Genomic DNA, 22,677 nt, shown 5'->3' with positions numbered 1-22,677 from the left:
GGCTCCCACAGCCTTACGTGACCTCCTTGCAGTGCCCAGTTCCCTAAGGCAGAAAGGGATCCCAGCACACCATGGAATGGTTCTGATCTGTTCTCCCTTCTAGACTGGGATCGTGACATGGAGCATCTGGAAGTGCTGGTAAATGGCGGTTTGAAGACCTTGCCAGATGCTGGAGGCAAGTTCTCAATGTCCCTTTCCGCACAGAACAATCCGTGTCAAGGTGGCAAAAGCTCACTCATGTGCCATTTCCCTCAAGAGTCTGAAGGTTGACGGATTCTGGAAACCTTGCCCTGCTCCCTTCTGGAGCCCTGAGTGATCCCACAGCATTGCTGTCAGTGGGAGGAAGGAGCATTTAGCTGTCAATCCTCTTCCTGTGTGTAATGCCAGTGTCTCCTTCCGTGTGCTCTGTACAGCCACGGAGAAGAGCAGAGAGGGAAGGGCTGGGCTCAGGGCTGTGCCCTGGGGCTCTGCCTTGTGTGGCTCCTTTCTGGCCCCAGGGAACCTGAGATGCTCCTGCTCCAGCTGCCAAGCCCTGGCCCTGCTTGAGGCTCAGTTCAGAGCTGCTGGCAGCTCCAGGGAGTCCTTTCTCCCCTGACTGCCGTGCAAGGGGCTCCTTCCATCCCACTGTGGGCCCACTGCAGGCACGTGGTCCCCCTGCCCTTGCTACTGAGTTGAAAGCAGAGATGAGGAAGTGCCTTGGAGGGCAGCAGTCACCTGGGTGTACTCACTGCCACTCCAGCCTGAAGAAGAATCTTCAGCAGTGTCACGGGAGTTGTTCTGTCCTGACTTTCTTTGCAGATGAACCTGATGATGAAGATGATCCGGATTCCCAATCCATATCAGTTACTGAGCCTGATGATGAGGAAGATTCTGAGGGTAGGTCAAGGCCTTTCCCCCTGGGAGAGCCGCCAGCTCAGAGCCCAAGGGTCGGCCACGGTGGCATCTCTGCAGGTGCCAGGACAGAGCCGTGCATGGTTGTGCCCTCACCCTGCGTGATCCTCTCACTGCTCCTGTGGCTCAGTGCTGCCTGTGCAGATCAGCAGACATGACTGAAGCTTCTGTGGCTGTTGAGTTATAGGTGTGTCTGCAGGGAGGACTTTCCCAGCTCCTGAGCTAAATTCTGCCAGCAAGCCCAGCTCCCATCGCTGGGGTGTGTGGTGCCTCCCTGCTGATCCCACAGGCTGACCACAGGTTCTGTGGGATCCATTCCTGAGAAATGCAAATACTTTATATAATGGTCCCCTGAGAAAGAAGGACAAACCTATAGGAGATAGTAATGTAGCAATGGGGGAACTCAAATACCTGGACATAGTCCTGAATGATCTGGAGGGACGCCATGGTGGGTCCATGTCCCTCAGCCTCCTCCTGACACTCAGCAGCCAGGGGCTTTCTCTGCACATCTGGACACGCCGTGCCCGGTACAGCAGGAAGGGATCCATGGCAGCCTTGCTGCCCCACTGCTGCTTTCATGGCCTACAGGGCTGTTTCCCAGCCTGGCCTGGCTGCAGCTTCTCCCCAGCCTCTGCAGGAAAGCATTTGGCATCAGGTGACAGGGAACCCAAACTGCACCATGGGCCACGCACACCTTGAGATCCCCTGAAAATTTCCAGTCTCAGGCTAGTTCAGGTTTAGGGTCTGTTTGGAAGAGGGGTGGCCCTGGAGCATTTCCAAAACCGTGGGCATTTTCCTGATCCTTATCCATGTCTTTGACAAGTATTGCCTGGAGAAGACCAGCACAGCACAGAGAAATTGTGCCATTCGAGCTCAGGGGGTTGAGCAGTCTTGTGCCAAGGGGTGGCAAGGTGCCTGCAGGCCCCAGCTCTGGGGGAAACAGAGAACGTCCTGGCTGTATCCAGCGTGCTGCCAGCTCAGCAGTGGAGCACAGCAAAGGCTCACGCTGCCCATTGCTCCCACAGATGCAGCTGGCACCACAGCACATGCTCAGAAGATCTGGGAGAGCATGAGAAGAGTTTTCTACCAGGGAACAGATGGTTTGATTAAGTTAATGGCCATTGTGGCTGGTGGAGCAGTTTTCCTGATGATGTGCTGTGCCGGAATCTGGTATTGCTGGAAGGGAAAACGGTGAGTGTTTTGCGATCTCAGCCTCAAACAGCTTCTTGAAAGGCTGCTCATAGTCAGGAAACATTCCCAGTGAGGCTGCTGTGCACTTGTGGGTAGGCCTTGGTTGCCCAAATAACTCTGCTGAGAGTTCTGCTGCTGCCCAGGCCTTTCATTGGCCTCTTAATTGCTGGGCCTTGTCCTGGGGAGCCCGCTGGGGCTGCAGCCAGTGCTGGCTCCCACTGAGGCTGCCTGGCCAAGAGCAGCCCCAGGAGCAGCAGGCAGAGGCAAAGCAAGGTGGGCAGGAGAAAGAGCAGGGACGAGATTGCCCTTGAAAGGCAGAGGTGCTCTGGGGCCCGCTCCCGGCCAGGGACCCTGCCCAGAGCCATCCCCTGCTCGCTGGGGCCTTGAGGGGCAGCTGTCCAGCTGGGCCAAGCTGTGCCAGCAGCTCCAGCGGTGCTGGGGAGCCTTGGCCGCTCTGGGCCCTGCTGTTCAGGAGGGTCCCTGAGTGCCAGCAGTAGCTGGGGGCCTCAGCCACCTCCTCTCTCCACAGGAGCACCTCTGCAGCTTCAGAAGAGCAGCCAAAGATTCCAGTGTCTGAGAAGCTGACCTGTTATCCTCGCTCTCCACATCTCTCCCTATCTGCTGTGCTGCAGCTGCAACCCCGTCTTGAGGGCATCCCAAGACCCACACCTCCCAAGCGAGACCCTCTGCCCCTGAGCCCCCTGGCCCTGTTCCCTGGCAGGGACTGAAATTGGGCAGCCCCTGTCCACCAGAGTGTTGCTGCCTGTTAGTTTACCTTCATTAAGTATGTTTGTTCACCTTCATTGAGTTTAGAGTTGGTTTGCCCCAGTTACTCCCCACTATCCCGATATAGTTTGTTCCCAGTTGCCTGTCATTGTAAACCTCTCCCCTCTTTCCAGATTGTTCCCCATCCATCACTTTGGTCCTACCCCCAAGCCCTATCAATCTATGTACACCACACCTTTTGTTCTGGTTCCTTCCCTGCTCATCATCCCTTACTCGATGCCCTATTGGTTGTATAGCTATCCTACCTCCCCCAAGTCCCTACCATTGGATTTGTGTATTGTAACCCCTTCCCACAACACCTCCCCTGCTGCAATATTATTGGTTGTTGTATGAGCCGCCCACGGGCTTTAAAACCTGGCGCACAGAGGTCCAGGGGCTCGGCTCGGACTTTCTCCTCGAGATCCCAGCCCCGTCCCTCATCGCCTTCTCCCTGCACCTGCTGGAATAAACTTGTTCCTGGGAAATTGGAGGACTCCGAGCACTCTCTCTCCCTTTACTTCACCTCGTGTCTCCCTGCATACTATAGAGCCCAAGCCCAAAGGAGCTCTAGAGGTTCCAGGTCGAGCCACATAGTGCTCACCTGGTTCCCCACTCCTGCCGCCGATGCTTGGCACAAGCTAGCCGGGGTGTGAAGGGCCGAGCAGGCAGCGACACCAGAGCAGGGGTTGGCCCATGTTTTTTGTTCAAATAAAGAGATGGAGCTGTCACCCCAGTGTCTGGCTGGTACCACCAGCAAAGCCCACATGGCACCAGCCTTGGCTGAGCTCCATGTCCAGGAGCAGGCAGGGCTGACCATGGTGTGGGCAGGCAGGAGCCAGGCAGGGGCTGCCGTGACCAGCGGTGGGGCCCCGAGGCGCTGGGGGAACCCGTGCTGAGCATCCCTGGGCTGTGAGGGCACATTTCCTTCAGTGGCATCACCTGGGCCTGCACCTCATGAGGCACACAGGGAAAATTTGGGCTCTCTCCTAAGGTGTGCAGGGATTCCCCAGGAGGAGTGCAGTGGGGTTAAACTGAGAGGGTTTTTTACTCTTCTCAGCACAGCAAAGGGGACAGTCTTGGCCAAGGTTTTGCAGAGCTGGGAGGAAGCCTCTTGTGAGCCCTTGGGCCCGGCCTGTGGGCACAGCGGGCAGGTGGAGCCCATCCCTTGAGGCCAGTCCGGGCTGCTCGGGCCAGGCTGGGCCGGGTGAGCCGGGCCATTCTCTGGGGCACAGGAGGCACCCAGGGCTATAACTGGGGCCGTGGCTTTTCAGCTTGAAGGGAGGCTGGCTCTGTTGGTTCAGAGGGCACAGCTTAGATCCCAGTTACCTTTGTAAACCTGCTGGGGAAGTGTTGAGGGCAGAGAGTTCCAACCCTTCTCACTGGGAAGCTGGGCTGATGCTGTGGGGTTTTTTAATTTTTTGCCCTCTAAATTTGTGTCCTGGCAGAGGATTAAGTTTGCTTGCTCTCAGTAAGCCCCTTTTCTTCTTGGTGCTGTTGTAAATGAAATTAAAATCAGACAACAAGATCTATTGAGTTAACAGCAATTAAATAACAAGGGAAAAAATTATACAACTTAGTGAATTGAATACAAGGATGCAATATAATAAAATAATACTATTTAGTGGATTGAATAGAAATTTGGTATAAAAGGAAAACAATTCAGTAAAAGAGTACAATTTAGTGAATATCTTCATATATATATATATATGTGAATATAATTTGCTAGTAATTGAGTATGATTAAAGCATGAGCAAAACTGACTGGGGTATGGGCAGGGCTTCTCACCCTGCCTCACGTACCAAAACAAAGCAATTCAAACTAAACTTATATACTGTATGCTTATACATATTCATTAATGTTCCCCTAAGTCTCTTCCTATTTTTGATTCTTTAATTTTACATCACTATTCTTCATGGTGCAAGCCTCAGTTGTTGCTAGGGGGTCTTCAGTCTCCTTTCGATGGTATTTTGGATGAAGGCTTACGCTCATCCTCATTGTCCTCTGGATAATCTTACAGGTTTTGCATGGGTACTAAGTGTTATGTAAATAAGCATTGTGTTCCACTAATTAGTCTTACACTTCATAATCTTCAGGCCTATGCCTAAAGTTGTTCCAACTTTATCCATCTCAAGGTTGATTTCTTCTTGGGACACCACTTACCTCAAAACTACATCCTGTACCTTAATTTCAACACGTAACATCTGCAAAGGGGTACATCTGCCTTGTATCACCAATTCCCTTGATTGCTTCTAAGAATAACTTTCCAAATAGTTACAATTTAGTTAGCACAAATCATTTCCATTTATTACGCTCCCCAAATTCCACTCCCAACATCTCCCCCGCTTCCAGCTCAGGATGGTGCCCCAATGAGACCCCTCCCCAAATCCCACCCCCAAGACACCTCCCCATCGCTGGAAAATCCCCCAAATCTCACTCCAAAATTGGGAATCCTCCCTGAGACCCCTCCCCAAATTCAGGCCTCCCCAAAATGCCCCTCCTCACTGGGATTAGGACCTCTCCCCATCAATGGAAATTCCCCCAAAACACAAAAAATCCTCCCCAAATCCCCTTCCCAAAATCAGAACTCCACCAGGACCCCTGAATTTCCCCCCAAAACCACCAAATTTTCCCCCCCAAATCCCCAATTTTTTTCCCCAAATCCCAAATCCTCTCCCTAAAAACCCCAAAGTTCTCCCCAAAGTCCCAAACTTCCTCCCCAAACACCCAAATGTTAGAAAAAAAATCCTTAAATTCTTGTCCTAAAACCCCAAAATTCCCCCCAGGACCTTCAGAGTTTTGCCCCATAACCCCAAATTTCCCTCTGAACCCCCAAATTTCTCCAATTCCACCTCAAATCCTGGGAGAACTCCCCAAAAAACAGCAAGCCTTCCCAAAACCTCCACCAAAATTGCAACTCTCTCCCTAAAAATCGCCAAAAATCTGAGAACATAAATTTTTTCACGCCGCGGGTGGGGGGAGAAACACCAGAAATCTCAGGATTTTTCCCGTTTTTTTGGGGAGTGGGGTCTCCCTGTTTCCTGTCCCCCCAGGTGACCCCACCCCAAAATTCCTGCCCCTCGGCCCCCCAAATTAAGTGTAAATAAATAAAAAGATGAAAAAAGGAAAAAAAAAAAATAGGGGGGGGGAAAGGTAAAAAAAAAAAAAAGCCAGAGAAAAAATTAAAAAAATATTTTCTCACCTCAGTTTGGGGGGAAGGGGATGGAGGAAATATTGGGGGAGGGGGTGAACCTCCAGAAAAAAAAAAATTGAGGGACCCCCCGTGTCCTGGGTTGATTATGATGTTAAATTGTATCCCCATTCGTCCACCTAACCCAGACACAGATTTTGTATTCTTAATATTCCATCTAAAAGTGAGTGGAAAAGAAGCACTGAGCCTGTTATCAGACTGTACTTGCTCCCCCCACATCGGGAGTTTTGACTACAGCACAGACAGACAACAAGACACAGATCGCCTTGGCTTTCCAACTAGCCGGAGCAGAGAGGTCTTCCTGGACTGTTTTCTTTCCCTTTTTCTGAAACGAATCGAACCTGCTCTGGACTGGGGACTCGGGGGAGCACCGGGAGCTTGCCCCCGTGGACTACCGAGAGCCCAGCTTGGGCAGCGGCATTTTCCAGCACCAGAGGGACTGATAACAGAGCGAACACCCACAGAAAGAGACCCTCTGAAGTTTGTCATCTCTTCTGAATGGCGAGAGGTTTTGTAATTTGATATCATTAATTTTTGTGCTGGGTAGAGCTGTGCCTGTGAAATAAACAGGATTTTTCCACTTCTCTCAGAGAAATCTCTTCCCGAACCGGTTGAGGGGTGGGAGAAAAGGGCCACCTGGGTTTGCTTCCCGGGGGGAGGCCCATTGGAGGTTTTCTCCCAAATTTGCCCTAAACCAGGACAGCGGCCCTCGGCAGTTGGCGGCCTTTGGGGTGGAGCCCAGTGGCACGCGAGCGGCCTTTGGTGGCTGCTGTCGGCCGCCCGCTGGGTAGACCTGCTGTCGGCCGGCGGGCCGCCGTGTGACGCGTCGAGCGGCTCTCCCCTATCGGCCTGAGCGCCTCGCCGCCTTCGCGTCTCCCTGAGAGGGAAGGAGGGAGCCCTCAGAAGCCGGCGGCGCTCCCTCCCGCGTCTGGGCCCGAGCAGATGGCGGCCCTGCTCCCGCCTCGGTTTCTGCCCGGCTGGCTCGGTCAGCGGGGCTGCCGTCCGCCTGCAGGTTTCGGTGGGGCCGGCCGGGGGCGAGCGGGAAGGAAGCCGCCGTCGGAGCGAAAGCCTCCGAGAGAGAGCCGGCGAGAAAGCTTCCTCGGAAAGGGAGGAGACCGAGCCTCAAGCCGCCGGCGGCCCCGTCGGCCCGCTCCTCAGCCCCCGCAGGCGTTGTCGCGGTGCCGAGCGGCCGGCCGCTTGAGGAGCCGCCTGGGCCGTGGGCGGGGAGGGGCCGACGGCGGCGGCCCGAACCCAAGCCGCAGGGGGGCGGGGAAAGCCCGGAAGGCGGTGCCAAGGCAGGGTGACGTCAGAGGGCGGGGCCGCCCGGCGAGCCCCCGGAGGCGGGCCCGGGGCCAAAGACCTGCGCGGAGCGCCGAAGAGCCGGCCTGTGCAAGCGGCCGCCCGCTCGCCGCCTCTGCCGGGGATTCGAGTCGAGTCACGCCGGGGGCCGGCGGCTTCCAGCCGCGTCCCACCGCCCGCTTCCGCCTGCTTCCTTTTCCCCGCTGTCCGCCCCGAGGTGCCGCTTGCTGGCTGGTGCCGTGTCTGCTCCCCGCGGGGTGGGGACGCCCCGTTGCCGGCCTGTGCAAGCGGCCGCCCGCTCGCCGCCTCTGCCGGCGACTCGAGTCGAGTCACTATGACTCTTAACAGAGGTAAGTTTGCATTCCTAACTGGGCTTAGCCGCTGAAATCAGACCTCCTCGTGGTCCCGCTGGATACCCGCAAGGGTAACTAGCTGATTTCTGCCCCAGTGTGAGTGAGGTTGTGTTTTTCACTGCCTCCCTGCCTTTGGACTCGCCACCCAAAGTGCAGTTTCACGATTTTGCGTCGAAAAGTTATCGGCAGAAGCTCCTTAAAAGCTCCCTGTCTGAAACCGAGCCCGCGGTCAAGTTGGGCAAAGCTGACAGCGCTTGAGGGGGTGCTGTTAGTCAATATTCCCTCAATTGGACTTAGTTTTACTTTGAAACGGCACCACGGTAAAGGCTTTAAAGCTACTCCGTGTGTCCACGGCGACTCAAACTAATTTTAAAGACTGGTATATAAAATCGCCACAAAACCCAAATTTTAAACCCTCAGAATTGGGAAGGGAGGTTTGGAAAAGTTTAAAACTGGAGTTCTACAACTCGATGCATTGTGCCGAAGAATGTAATGCCCATTGTGTGGGGCGGGAGGGGCTGGAGGAATACCCTGATGTGTACTGTGATGATACAATGACTTCCTTATCTCTAGATGATAACGGGATTGATAAGAGCCAGGAAAAGACTGCCACATCCCCACCCACCCAGGAAGAAGCAGCAGTTTTATCAGAGCCAGAGGAAACCACTATTCAACCACCAAACAATGGGGAATCAGAAGACTGCCCTGTCATATCAGTTCCAGATGAGAATCCACCCTGCCCGTGCTGCGGTATTAAAACTAATAAAATGCCTGGATTAATTGAACATTTACTCAGAGCACATGGAATTAGAGAATGCAAATTTAAATGCACCAAATGTGATTTGGAAAATACAAATTTTCACAGCATTGCCTGCCACTATCCAAAATGCAAAGGTAAAATAAAAAAACCATCCCCAGGAAAATGGCCCTGCAATGTATGCCAGATGAGTTTTCAAACTAAAATTGGACTGGGACAACATAAAAGAATTGCACATCCAGCAGTCAGAAACCAGGAGAAGCTAGAAGCCATGAGACCAAAAGAAACATCAGCAAGAGGAGCCCACAAGAAATGCTGGAGTGAAGAGGAGGAAAATCTGCTAATCCAACTAATAAAACAATATGAGGGTAATAAAAACATTAATAAACTGATTGCTGAACACATCCCATCCAAAACTGCAAAACAAATCAGTGACAAGAGATGCTATCTGATGTTAAAACAACAAGCCTCAATTGGATTACAAACTAACAGAAAAACAGAAGAGCAGCCACAGGAAAAAATTCAAAAGCCATCAAAGCGTAAAGAAACCAAAATAAAGCAGTTGAAAAAACACTAGGAAGATATTATCCCATCAAAGATCTGTGATGGCACCTTCATTTTGTATCAGGAAGCCTTCCAAGAAATTCTCAAAAAGAAAAATAAGAATCCCACCCACACCATTAGTGAAATAACCAAAGACTGCATGAAGGTATTTAAAGAGATGCACAGCTGGGAAAAGAACACGGCCTCGTCCGTGGGGCTGTGCCTGGCTGTGCTGCTGGAGCTCCACAGGGACCTGATCTGGGAGGCTCTGTCTGCTGTGGCCACCTGATCCAGCAGGCATTCTCCATTTATTTCAAGACTGTTCTTTTATCATTTTTCTGTAGTGTATAAATAAAAGATGTGTTCTAATAAACAGACTGCAAGACTGTTCTTTTGCTGCCCAGGGTCTGCAGGGCATAGGGGAAGAGGGGGAAGAGGGTGCTTGTGCTCAGCAAGCTGCCCAGGTGTGCAGTGGTGCAGGGAAAATGGCCAGAAGCCCCTTGGCCTTTGGTGGTTGTGCTGAAGCCACAAGCCCTGTCCCAGCCTGGCAGCGCCGTCTGTGTCCTCCTGCCCATGTGGTGCTGGCTGGATTGCTGAGGGCTCCCAGGTGCGTCTTGATCCAGCTCCATGAGCAGCCCCCAGGCTTGATTTGCCTTGTTCCTGACAGCCGGCTGCTCTGGTGCTTCCCTGGAGCTCCAAATTGGAGCAGGTTTATCTGAGGGAGGTGAGAATGGCAGGATGTGCCAGGACCAGAGCCCTGGGGTTTCCAAGGAAGAAACCATCAATCCCCTTTTCCAGGAGATTCCAACCCTCTGAATCACACCTGGGATAGAGAATAGCAGAATTGCTGGAGTGCTTAAGACCGGAATGCTGGGAAAAAACCTGATCTTTAATGAACCCCATTTCCTGATGGGAAATAATCCAGGAATTTGGTTCCTGGAATTGGAAAAAGAAGGAAATGTTTTTTTGGGAGGTGCCATAGGTGCTCCTGGACGGGGGATTTCCCTAATCCATCCTTCCCTGATTGAGGAATGGAAGTTTGTGGGATGAGCCAGGATTAACAGACCCCTCCCTCAGGTGTGTGATCCAGGATTTTTCTGCTTTTTCCCAGCCCAGGTGAGCCATGTGCAGCCTTCCAAATGGATTGGTTCAAACCAGGAAGGATTTTATTCCCCATGGGAATAAACCTGGGCTCCAAAACACTCCCAGAATGGCAAAATCCTGTTTTTAGCAGCTTTTTCCAGCTCCACATTGGAGGAATTCATGGATCTGCTGGATGATGGGTTCTCATCCCAAATAATCTGCCTGTTTGTCGAGGAACACTCTGGTGATGGTGCTGATACAAGTTGTGCTGATCCAGTCTTCTGAGAGTTTTGGGGATTTTTTTGGGGGCGGGATTTCAGGTGTCTGAGACAGCGGGGAGTGAGGCAGGAGAGAATCCAGATCCAGAAAAATACCGGATAGTGCAGGGAATGGGGAAATCACAGTAGAAACAAGCAGAAAGGAACTGGGAAAAAAAGCATTTTTAAGAAGGGAAAGAAAGGATAACATTCCAAACAAATGCACTGGATGCATATGGATGCTGAAAGCAGGCAGGGAGCACAGAGCCTGTGTGAAACTGAGTCACACAGGCTTCTCTCTCTGGCCTGGGAAAGCATAAGAAGGAATCCCAACAGTCCTTGTTAAAGGACACCAATTGGCAGGTGTTGTTTAGTCGAGGGCTGGTGTTCCACTTAAGCAATGAAGGTGATGTGTACCTTTAATGAGCAATGGGAGTTTTACCTCTCAGACCTTCTCAACCATGTGTATAAAAGTAGATTAAGAATAATAAACTTTGCTCTCTTGGACAACGCAGCCAAGGGAGTCAGTGTCGTACTCCTCGCCATTCCTAATACAGTGCGAGAGAAAAGAATAACTTGGAGGTGGAATAGGAGAAATTCCAACACAACAGGTTACCAAGGCCTGGGAGAGCCCAAATTTTTCATTTTATTTGGGAATTTTTTTTGTGTTTATCAATGTTATTGCATTTTGTTTTTTTCCAGGAAAATCCCGGTTTCTTTCTGATGGGACTTGCAGTTGCCTCCTGTTCTTGTAGTTCTGATTTTGCCCATCCTCATTCCCAAAATTTTTTAGAAACTTCTGTAAAATGATGAAAATGATGATGGACTGTGGCCTTTTTTCTTTCTCCTTACTTGTGATGCTATGGCAGTGAAAAGAAGAAGAAAAAACACTGATAAGAAATGGTAAAAAAAAAGATAAAAAGATCAGCATTTTACCATGTATCAGTGCTTGGCTATTTGTTTTAAAGCTTTTTGGCAAATGTTCTTTTTGCTATAAAATAGAATTATATGAAGCCCTGAGGAGGTTTAAAAAATAAGAGAGAAAAAGTAAATTATAATTTAAAATTTGGCTTCTTTTTCAAAGGAGCAATCCTTTTAGACTACAAAAGTGTCGTGGTTTTAAAGCAGTAACTAAAAAATTACTAGAAAATTTACTTATTTCTTGCTATGAGATGTGGATTAGAACAAGAGCAAAACAGGCTTAAAACTTAGAAGGAATAAAGTAAGTTCATTAACAAAACTACAAGAATAAGAACACCAGAATAAACCTCCAGAAAAACCTTTTTATCCCCCACTACTTAACCATTCCCTCGTTCAAATGACAACATAGAGACAAAAAAGTTTGGAACTCAGGTGTTTAAAACAGTCCCAATTCCTGATAGAGTCTTTTCATCAGCCTTTGTAGAGAAACAGAAGTCTTCTTCTGCTAATCTATGGAGTTTCTCACAAGAAAACTATTTTTGTTATAGCTTTCTATTTTTCTGATGTCCAGAAATCTGTCATCATATTTTCTCCTCCCATTACACATCACTCTGAGGTGTGTTATGGGCCATGAGTCTAGGGATGTCATTTTTAAGGATGAGTTATTCAAAGGCAAAAGTTCTCTTCATTTGTCTTTGTGAGCTTCCCTGGAAAAAAGAAATTTTCTCTTTGCCTCTCAAGGCTTCAAATCTTCAACTATTACTTCTCCCCACTCTGTTCCAGCACTTCACTGTATCACAATTCCTCCACCTTTTGCTCAAAATCTATACTTTGAACACTCCATTCCTCCCTATATACTCTGTCATGAATTAAAGGAGTTTTTTCAGGACACTATTGTCCATCTCCATAACTTTAACAGAAAAGTATTTCAGCTTAATTAAAGCATCTCCTTATTCTCTACCTCTTCTGAAGCTTAACTCTTTTCTTTACTGTCTCTGATAGTTTATAAAGTCTCTTTACATGTTGATTACTATATTTTTCTTTTTCTGGAAAAAAAGGATTAATCTGAAAGTCTCATCTGGGTGATGAAAGACTTAAAATCTTGCCCAGGCTTTGTAGATGGTTCTGTGATCTCTGCCGGAGCAGCAGCTGGAGTTGTCTGCGATGGAAGATTGTTCATGGCTGCTCTGGAGAGTGTGGTCACTGTCTCAGCCCGCCGCAGGTGTAAGAGACGGCCCGAAGATTCCCTCATCTGTCTCACAACCGTCTCAAGGACAGAGACTGAGACCCTGAATATCACAAGGGACTTGGTTTGGGGGTTTGGGCCTAGCTGAGATGGATGTTTGCTCAGTGATTGTTTGCAGGTGGTTGCACGGTACACTGCTCTCGTTCCTGCTGGTGAGCAGAGGCTTGGTAACCTGCACAACGGGTTTTCCACGACTCATGGCTCTCATTCCTGCTGGTGAGCAGAGGTTTGTGCCTGGTACCCGGTGCAATGGGTTTTCCACAACACCTTGTCCTTGTTCCTGCTGGTGAGCAAAGACTTGCAAGACATGGATCGCTCTGTACCCTACACCTGCTCCCTGCGCAATGGAATTCATCACAATGATCATCAATCTCATCTGGTTTTGGCCCTGCGCCCCTCGCTTTGCAAAAGACTATAAAATTATACCCCAAACTTACCTTCCTTTGAGATCTCCCCAGCGGACAGAAGACTCTGCGTCGTTGGACGGCTGAGTGGACTTCGACGTTGGTAGCTATAATCCCCTTACTCTCTTTTCCTTATGCTTTGCTTTCTCTTTTCTTTCCCTCTATCGCATATTAGTGCTGATGAGCACTCAATAAACTGTGTTTTCTTGTTTAAGTCCTTGGTTTGCTGATAATCTTTTGTACTCTAAGACCGGCTAAAAGAACCACATCACGAATCCCACCTTGTGGATCGTGACAGCAGGTCAAGAGCTTCTTTTCTTTCCTTACTTGGCAGTCTCTGGTGAATTCAGTCACAGCAAAAACTGCAGCCAAGCCAGGGACCGGCCTGGCCCGGCCAGAGCCCGGGGCAAGCCCCGCAGGCCCCATCTCCCGGCCGGGAGCCGCGGCAGGCCCAGCCCAGCCCCTGCCCGGGCCGCATGGGCTGGGCCGGGGACGGGAAGCCAGCTAAAGCTCAGTTACCTTTCACAGACAGGAAACAAAGAGACCAAGAAATTCCCAGGCTTGGGTCTTAAGGTGGTGTCTCACTTTTCAATGGTTAAGAACTGCTGTCAATTCTTAGAAATGACCAGCTGTTGGCTAGGAGACAAACTCCCATCAGGCTCCAGCGGTTTGAACTTCCTTAGGTGTTTCTCTTTGTTTTCTTAAATGCCAATCCATCACAGTTTGATAGACCATGCTGGATTAAATAGCATTTGTTGTTGGCCAGTTTTCCTGATTACATAGGGTCCAGTTTCAGAAATTTTTGGAGTCAATCTAATTGGTGGCTGTGTGGTAGGTATTACAACATGAACATTAAGCTCTCCCCAATATTTGGTATTGTTTTTACCACACACAATTTTGGAGGACAATTGTACAGCTGTTAAATTCAGCCAACAATCTTGATTCCAAGTTTCACAAGATTTAACCTGGCCATGAGATCCGGCGACTTGACTGTGTACAGGCTCAGTGTGGGATCCAGTACTCAGTCTGCAGCGTATTGAAACATCATCACCTTGAGTTAACAGGAAAGAAGGGAAAACATTAGTTTTGTAATTTAGCACAAAAAGGAGTGTTCACATCATGGTATGTGATTATTACACTAAATATAGGCCTTGCTACAGCATTTATTTTAAATCTGAAAGTTCATGGTTTATCTGATCTTCATGTCCCTCGGTATTCTTCTGTAGAGAATAAACAAAACAGAGTCTGCCACATAGGGGCAGGAGATTAAAACAATGGAATTATCCAGCACGTGTTTATCCGATGCTCTTTCCCCAAGGCATCGAAGGATACCCATGCATATTCTCCTGTAGTTCTTTTAAAAGCTTCAGCTTGGACTAACCAAGATATAATCCCCACTCTTACCAGCACAAAGCATAGAATTTCTTGCTACTTTTCCTTTTGCCATACCTGAATCCTGTTTACTTCCCAGTCCTTTTGTTGCCAAAAAGGAAGCCACTCAGTATATCCCTTGAACATAGCATAGGAGTTAGTGTAGATACAGACAAGAGAGGTATTCTGTGCCTCACGCTGGAAAACACTCCAAACAGCTATCAGCACTGCATCCTGAGTGCTGCTTTCTTCCTCAGTAACAATTCGTTCAGCAGAGGAAAGGTGGAAGGCTACTGCCCTGCACCTCCACACCTCTCCCTCTCGTTTGGCAGAGGTATCAGTGAACCAAGAGTTTCCTGATTGTTTTTGCTCACTGTCCAGAACCTGTGAGTGGTGTTGCTTCAGCCCACTGCCCAGAATCAGTTGAGGGCAAGGTGGAGTGTTTGGTACAATGGGGCTGGAATCCTGCCGCTGAGAGACCAATTTACTTAATTTTTCAAGCGGCAGGTTAACCATTAAACCCTTCAGTACCCTTTTCTTCACCCCCAAGTTCCACCAATACTGTAGACTAGAAATTTGCCTACCGTTTTCTGTTTTTATATTAGGAGGGGTTTCTTTAATTATCAAGTCAGGTTTGTCATGGCTGCTACTTAAGCTCTCAGTTTTTTGTATCACCTGATTTTTTACAGCTCCTTCTGTTATTGAGAAGATGTTAGAGTCATGTTCAATCCGGGCATACCACTTTCTCACTGAGGCCCTCTGGACCACCCCATTGGAGGGGGGAGTCCCAGTACTGACTGTCTTCATAACTTCAAAAGGGCCTTTTAATGCAATTGGTTGTTGTTGTGCAGTTTTTCCTACTTCTATGAGAGCTGGAATAACTACAAACAATCCTTTTTCCCAGGTAGTGTAACTCTTGTCAGCATCTTTATTTTTTATTACTTCCTTTTCATCTCCTCCCACGAGGATATCATCTATGGTTGTTTCGAGGAGAATTGCTGTAGGTTTCAGTGATTCTGGAAGACCACAAATTAAAGGGGTCATAATTTTAGCATTCACAGGTAGCAACATTGGTGATTCATAACCAGCATTTAATTTTCTTTCATGAATCACTTGCAAACAAGCTGCCTTATGAATATTTTCTAGAATTTGGTCTGGGGAACCAGCCAAAGCTACAGGATCTCCCCTTTCCAGGGGGTTAAGTCCCCCTGGCCAATATGCAGCTCGCTGGGTTAGGGACCATGGGTTGCGGTTATCTCCTGTTGTTAAGAAAACACCATGTCCCAAATAACCACTTGCTTCTTGTTCTGTTCATCGAATTTGATCTCCCCCTGTGAGAGACACTCGGAATACGTATTCTGTCTCTGAGTCGTGAGGGAGACGCCCATACTCCTTTTTTAACTTAGCCAATGCAGTAGCAGTGTACGGGATTTCTTTAGTGGTTATATGCAGATCAAGATCTTCATCATTGATGTAGTTATATTCTGTTTTAATCAAAGGTCTTACTTGGGAGCAACAGTTTTCACCACAATTTTTTACCAAATGTAATTCTGCTTGAGGATATATGTGATTTGTCTGAGGAGTTTCTTTTTCCAGCAACTCCTTAAAGGAGTCAGCACACTGTGAATTTTTGGCACACTCCTCACTCAGGGCAGTTTGTAAGAAATTATTTTCTTCATTTTGCAAACTTTCAACTAAATTTTGTAGGGATTGACTAATTGCATTTTCTTCCTACCTTTGTCTCATGCAAGCCTCTACAGCTGATGTAAGGCAAGCTCCCAATACAGAACAAATTATGGCTTTATTACGGCCAAATTTGAACTTTGCCTCATGTTGCAGGGAGCAAATTCTATCAGTTACATTTTCCAGCTTGAACCAATTATTTTGAGCCCATTCTTCCCCAGCTGGAGAGGGCCTAGCATTATGTTTTGCTAACAAAACAAAATGCAGCTTTATCTTTTGCACTAGAGTTTTCAGAGTTTTCATTCATCTTTGTGTGTGAAGGGACCAATACCATTACAGGGAGTAAAGTAAAACTTAGTTACACTACGCAGCCCATGCTATGTTTCCCTTTGCTTCCCTGAATGGGTGAAGAGACCAATCTGCTTGTGACTCTTTCAGTTTAAAATATCTGCTGGTCTCTCTGCTACACCAAGCAGTCAAAATAGAAAAAAATATCAGTCCCACCTTTTGCACTCGAAGATCCCTTGTGAAATTCTGAAGACAGAGCCCTCAAATGAGTGTAGGGGTGCTTTTCACCTGGGCATGTGCAGTTTGTGAGAAATTCGAGTCGCCTCCCTTGCTTTCTAAACACTGCTCAGCAGCGTGGCAGGCTAGGGGCGGCTGAAGCGAAACGTCCTTCCCCTGATACAGACTGCACAACAACCTGCAACCACTTCTGTCTCTCAGAATCCTGTCCATGATGCCAATTTATGTCATGATCCGCAAGGTGGGATTCGTGATGTGGCTCTTTTATTTGATTGTAGAGTACAAAAGATTATCAGCAAACCAGGGACTCAAACAGCAGAACACACTTTACTGAGTGCTCATCAGCACTAATATGCGATAGAGGGAAAAGAGGAGAAAGCAAAGCACAAAGAAAGAGTGTAAGGGGATTATAGCTACCAATGTCGAAGTCCACTCCGCCATCCAACAATGCAGAGTCTTCTGTCTGTTGGTGAGATCTCAAAGGAAAGTAAGTTTTGGGTTTATTTTACAATTTTTATTTTATTTTATAATATTTATAATTTTTATTATTATGTTTATATTTTATTATAGAAATAAATTTTATATTTATTATAGAATTATTTCTTTTATATTATTATTATTATTAAATTATATTTTATTTTATATTTGGGTGTATTTTATAGTTTTTTACAAAGCGAGGGGCACAAGGCCAAAAACAGAGGAGATTGATGACCATTGTGATGAAACCCATTGCTCGGGGGGGGCAGATGTGTGGTACAAATCTTTTCTCGCCAGCAGGAACGAGGGCAATATACCATGGCAGCACAGCAAGCACACTGGCAAACAATCACTTGGCAAGCATCCACCTCAACCAGGTCAGAGCCCCTGTACCGAGTCCCTTGTGATATTCAGGGTCCTTCCTTGCCGCAGTTGTAAGACAGATGGGAGAATCTTCGGACCATCTCTTACAAAGGCTGAAGTGGAGCAGGGTTCCATGTGAACAGCAGTTGAACATGGGTCAGTTGGTCCTAAGCAACAGGCGAGCGTCGTTCCAAAAGGGCAGGCGATGGCCTTGTCATGGTTTTAAAGCAGTAAATAAAAAAATTACTTCTTTCTTGCTGTGAGATATGGATTAGAACAAGGGCAAAACAGGCTTAAAACTTAAAAGGAATAAAGACAGTTTATTAACAAAACTACAGGAATAAAACCACCAGAATAAACTTCCAGAACACTCCTTTATCCCCCACTACTTGACCATTCTCTTGTACATGTGACAACGTAGAGACAAAAAACTTTAGAACTTTGGTGGTTAAAACAGTCTCGATTCCTGCTAGAGTCTTTTCATCAGTCTTTGTAGAGAAACAGAAGTCTCCTTCTGCTAACCTATGGAGTTTCTCACAAGAAAACCTCTTTTGTTATAGTTTTACATTTCCCTGATGCCAGCTGCCCAGAAATCTGTCATCAGATTTCCTCTTCCCATTTCACATCACTCTGAGGTGTGTATGGGCCATGAGTCTAGGGATGTCATTTTAAGGATGAGTCATTCAAAGGCAAAAGTCTTCTTCATCTGTCTCTGTGAGCTTCTCTGGAAACAGTTTTCTCATTGCCCTCAAGGCCTCAAATCTTCGCTTCACCCTGTTCCACCAACTCACTGTATCACAATTACTCTCTCTTTTGCTCAAAAATCCACACTTTGAACACTCCATTCCTCCCAATATACTTTGCCATGAATTAAAGAAGTCTTTTTAAGCTATTATTGTCCATCTCCATAGCTTTAACAGAAAGGTATTTCAGCTTGTAAAGCATCTCCTTATTCTCTCTTCCCCATTTAAAACTTAACTCTTTTCCTCACTGTTTTTAGTGGTTTTATGATGTCTTCTTCATGTTGATTGTCTCTCTCTTTCTCTGTCTTTCTGGGAAAAAGGAGTAATCTGTACGTTTTATTCAGGTAGTAAAAGAATTAAAAGCTTTAGAAAAGCTGCAAGAGTTCATGGTGTCAGGTTTCAGTCCAGCAGCAGAAACTGAAAACTAAACCAGGTTGGCCGGCTCTGCTTTCTTTTCCTCCGCCCCCGCCTTCGTCCTCTGAGGCCTTGTCCGGCCTGGAGGGCGGGGGGGGAGAGGAGGAGGCCAAGACAGAGCCTTGTTATCTTTTCAGAAGCCAGAAACAAAAGAGGACAAGAGTGCTCTGACTTTACATCTTAAGGAGGTGTTCACAGGGTGACTCTATGTTTTAATGGTCAAAACTGCTGTCAATTGTTAGAAATGACTGATAATTGGTCTGGAGGAAAGACTGCCATCAGCCACCAGCACCTTCAACTTCCTTAGCTCTCAAAACTACCATAAAGGTAAAACCACCCCATGACACTGTGACACAACCGCTGTGAATGTCCCAGTTTCCACCTCTCTGTGACAGCACAGCACAAGTGACAGCCCCAGTGTTCTCCTCTCTGACACCACAGCAGGCACAGCCCCAGTGTTCCACTCTCTGTTACGCCTGTCGTGGTTTTAAAGCATTAGTTAGAAAATCACTGTAAAACTTACTCATTTCTTGCTGTGAGATGTGGATGATGAGAAGGGCAAAAGAAGCTTAAAACTCAAAGGAATGAGTAAGTTTATTAACCAAACTACAAGGTTAAGAATGCAGAATAGAACTTCCAGAAACCCTTTTTCCCCACCACGCTGCCATTCCTGTCTTTAATTGACAACATAGAGGAAAAAAAACAAACCCTGGTGGTTAAAACAGTCCAAACTTTGCTGTAGTCTTTTCAGCAGTCTTTGTCGAGAAAAAGAAGTTCTTTTTTGTCAATCTATGGAGTTTTTCATAAGAAAACCATTTTCTCGTGGCTTCTTATTGCTCTGATGCCAGTGGCCCAGAAAACTCTGCCATCAGTCCTTTCCTCCCATTTCACACCACTCTGAGCTGTGTTCTTGGGCCATGATTCAAGGGGTGTCCTTTGAAGGATGAGATCTTCCAAGGCAAAAGTTCTCTTCATTTGTCTCTGTGACCATCTCTGGAAACAGAAATTTTTGCTTTGTCTCTTAAGAGCCACAAATCTTCAACAACTCTCACTTCTCCTTTTCTCTTCCAGCATCTCCTAGGATTACAACCACTTCACCCTTGACTCAGCTTTATCAATGAATTACTTTTGCTCAGATCTACACTTTGAAATACTCCATTCCCCCCAAAATACTCTTTCAGGAATGAAAGGAGTTTTTTCAGGACATTATTGTCCCTCTCCATAGCTTGAACAAAAGAAAACTTCAGCTTATTCAGGCATCTCCTTATTGTCTTTCCATCTGAGGGTTAATTCCTTCCCTTGCTGCCTTTGATCCTTGATGCTGTCTCTTTCCATGGTGATCCCTCTCTCTTCCCCTCTCTCTGGAAAAAGGATTAATCTGCAAGTCTCATCTGCCTAGTGAAAGGGTTAAACTCTTGCCCAGGCCTTGATCTCTGCCGAGGCAGCGGCTGGAGCCGTTTGCCAGGGAAGATTTTTGGTAGCTGCTCTGGAGGAGTGTGGCCACTGTCTCAGCACGCCGCAGCTCAAGAGCTTTCCCTCCCCTTCCTCGGCAGTCTCTGCTGAAAGCCAGCAGCGTCAGAAACTGCAGCCGAGCCAGGAAGTGGCCTGACCCGGCAGCCCCGCTGCACAAGGCGCAGCTAGCCCTGCGAGGGCTTCAGCCCCTCTGGGAAAGGGCTCCTGTCACTTCACAGTCGCCATCCAGCACCAGGAACCGCAGAACTCCAGCCAGCCCCACTCCCCGCCGCGGCCTTGTCTGACGTGGAGCGGCGGAGGCTGAACCAGAGCCCTGTTACCTCTTCAAAAGCCAGAAAGCAAAGAGAAAGAGAAATTCCCAGGCTTAAAATTGAAAGGGTGGTGTTCACAGCTTCATGTCACTTTTCAATGGGCAAAACTACTGTCAATTCCAGAAATGGCCAGGTATTGGCCAGGACAAAAATCTCCAATCAGTTTCCAGCAACCTTAACTTCCTTAGCTGTTTCTCTTTTTTTCATAAATGTCAATCTAACACACACTAGCACAAGTGACAGCCCCAGTGTTCCCCTCTCTGTGACACCACAGCAGGGACAGCCCCAGTGTTCTCCTCTCTGTGACACCACAGCAGTGATAGCTACCATGTCCTCCTCTTTGTGACACCACTGCTGTGACTGTCCCAATTTCCCCCTCTCTGTGACACGACAGCAGGGACAGCCCCAGTGTTCTCCTCTCTGTGACACCACAGCAGGCACAGCCCCAGTGTTCCACTCTCTGTTACGCCTGTCGTGGTTTTAAAGCATTAGTTAGAAAATCACTGTAAAACTTACTCATTTCTTGCTGTGAGATATGGGTGATGAGAAGGGCAAAAGAAGCTTAAAACTTAAAGGAATGAGTAAGTTTATTAACCAAACTACAAGGTTAAGAATGCAGAATAGAACTTCCAGAAACCCTTTTTCCCCACCACGCTGCCATTCCTGTCTTTAATTGATGTCATGGGGTGGCTTTACCTTTATAGTGATTTTAGGAGCTAAGGAAGTTGAAGGTGCTGGTGGCTGATGGGAGACTTTCCTCCTGACCAATTATCAGTCATTTTTAAGAACTGACAGCAGTTTTGACCATTAAAAAGTGAATTCAAACTGTGAACACCGCCCTAATATGTAAAGTCAGAGCACTCTGGTCCACTCTTTTGTTTCCGGCTTCTGAAAAGGTAACAAGGCTCTGTCGTGGCCTCCTCCTTCTCCCCTGCCCCCTCCCCCCCCAAGCCGGACAAGGCCGCAGAGGACGAAGGGGGGGGGACGGGGGCGGGGGGGGCGCGGAGGAAAAGAAAGCAGAGCCGGCCAACCTGGTTTAGTTTTCAGTTTCTGCTGCTGGACTGAAACCTGACACCATGAACTCTTGCAGCTTTTCTAAAGCTTTTAATTCTTTTACTACCTGAATAAAACGTACAGATTACTCCTTTTTCCCAGAAAGACAGAGAAAGAGAGAGACAATCAACATGAAGAAGACATCATAAAACCACTAAAACCAGTGAGGAAAAGAGTTAAGTTTTAAATGGGGAAGAGAGAATAAGGAGATGCTTTACAAGCTGAAATACCTTTCTGTTAAAGCTATGGAGATGGACAATAGTAGCTTAAAAAGACTCCTTTAATTCATGACAGAGTATTGGGAAGCTTGGAGTGTTCAAAGTGTGGATTTTTGAGCAAAAGAGAGAGTAATTGTGATACAGTGAGTTGCTGGAACTGAGTAAAGCGAAGATTTTGAAGCCTTGGGGGCAATGAGAAAACTGTTTTCTAGGAAAGCTCACAGAGACAGATGAAGAAGACTTTTGCCTTTGAATGACTCATCCTTAAAATGACATCCCTAGACTCATGGCCCATACACACCTCAGAGTGATGTGAAATGAGAGGAGAAGAACTGATGACAGATTTCCGGGCAGCTGGCATCAGAGCAACAGAGAACTGTAATAGAAACAGTTTTCTTGTGAGAAACTCCATAGGTTATCAGAAAGAGACTTCTGTTTCTCTACAAAGACTGATGAAAAGACTGTAGCAAGAATTGGGACTGTTTTTAACCACCAAAGTTCAAAATTTTTTTTGTCTCTATGGTGTCATGTATACAAAGAAATGGTCAAGTAGTGAGAGATAGAAGAGTTTTCTGGAAGTTTATTCTGGTGTTCTTATTCTTGTAGTTTTGTTAATAAACTTTCTTTATCCCTTTTTAAGTTTTAAGCCTGTTTTGCTCTTGCTCTAATCCATATCTCACAGCAAGAAATAAGTAATTTTTTAGTTACTGGTTTAAAACCATGACATCTCCTTTCAAAACCTAGTTGAAATTTTGCAAAAACAATTAGATGAAGAAAGGAATGAGATCCATCTCTTGCCAGTGACCCGAAGAGAGGAATGGGTTAAAAATTCAAAGAATGCTTACTCACCAAAAAAACAGTGGAGAGGGAAACCCCTCTCATTAATCAAATTTAGCCTCAAAAAGAACTAACTGATGAAAAATTGTGGGGAGCACTGCTGTCCTAGCTTGAAACCTTTAATTAAAACAATATAATCATATTGTCATGGAGTTAACTTTACCTTTAAGGGAGTTGGAGTTGCTGGGAACGGCCTGGAGTCTTTTCTCCTGACCAATTATCGGTCATTGCTGAGAATTGACAGCAGTTTACGCCATTGAAAAGTGGGATCAACTTGTGAACCCTACCTTA

At 47.1% G+C, this 22,677-nt stretch overlaps 2 protein-coding genes and 1 pseudogene across 3 annotated transcripts in view; 2 read left to right on the top strand and 1 right to left on the bottom strand.

Annotated features, from left to right (window-relative positions):
• LOC147646848 (uncharacterized) overlaps positions 1–3,332 on the top strand; it is a 108,572-nt gene extending 105,240 nt beyond the window's left edge. For both annotated transcript variants that reach the window (XM_086872914.1, XM_086872915.1), the window contains one exon: positions 2,612–3,332. The gene's annotated coding sequence lies outside the window, so the exon portion shown is untranslated. The remainder of the gene's footprint in view (positions 1–2,611) is intronic.
• Positions 1–22,677, bottom strand: part of LOC147646837 (uncharacterized) — a 410,249-nt gene that overhangs the window by 112,329 nt on the left and 275,243 nt on the right. The window lies entirely within an intron of this gene.
• The window catches only part of LOC147646847 (serine/threonine-protein kinase pim-1-like), a 57,923-nt pseudogene continuing 36,530 nt past the window's right edge, over positions 1,285–22,677 (top strand).

The sequence above is a fragment of the Cyanistes caeruleus genome, unplaced genomic scaffold (assembly GCF_971803275.1).
Source record: "Cyanistes caeruleus unplaced genomic scaffold, bCyaCae1.hap1.1 HAP1_SCAFFOLD_78, whole genome shotgun sequence".
Taxonomy (NCBI): Eukaryota; Metazoa; Chordata; class Aves; order Passeriformes; family Paridae; genus Cyanistes; species Cyanistes caeruleus.
This window is presented reverse-complemented; position numbering and strand designations above follow the sequence as displayed.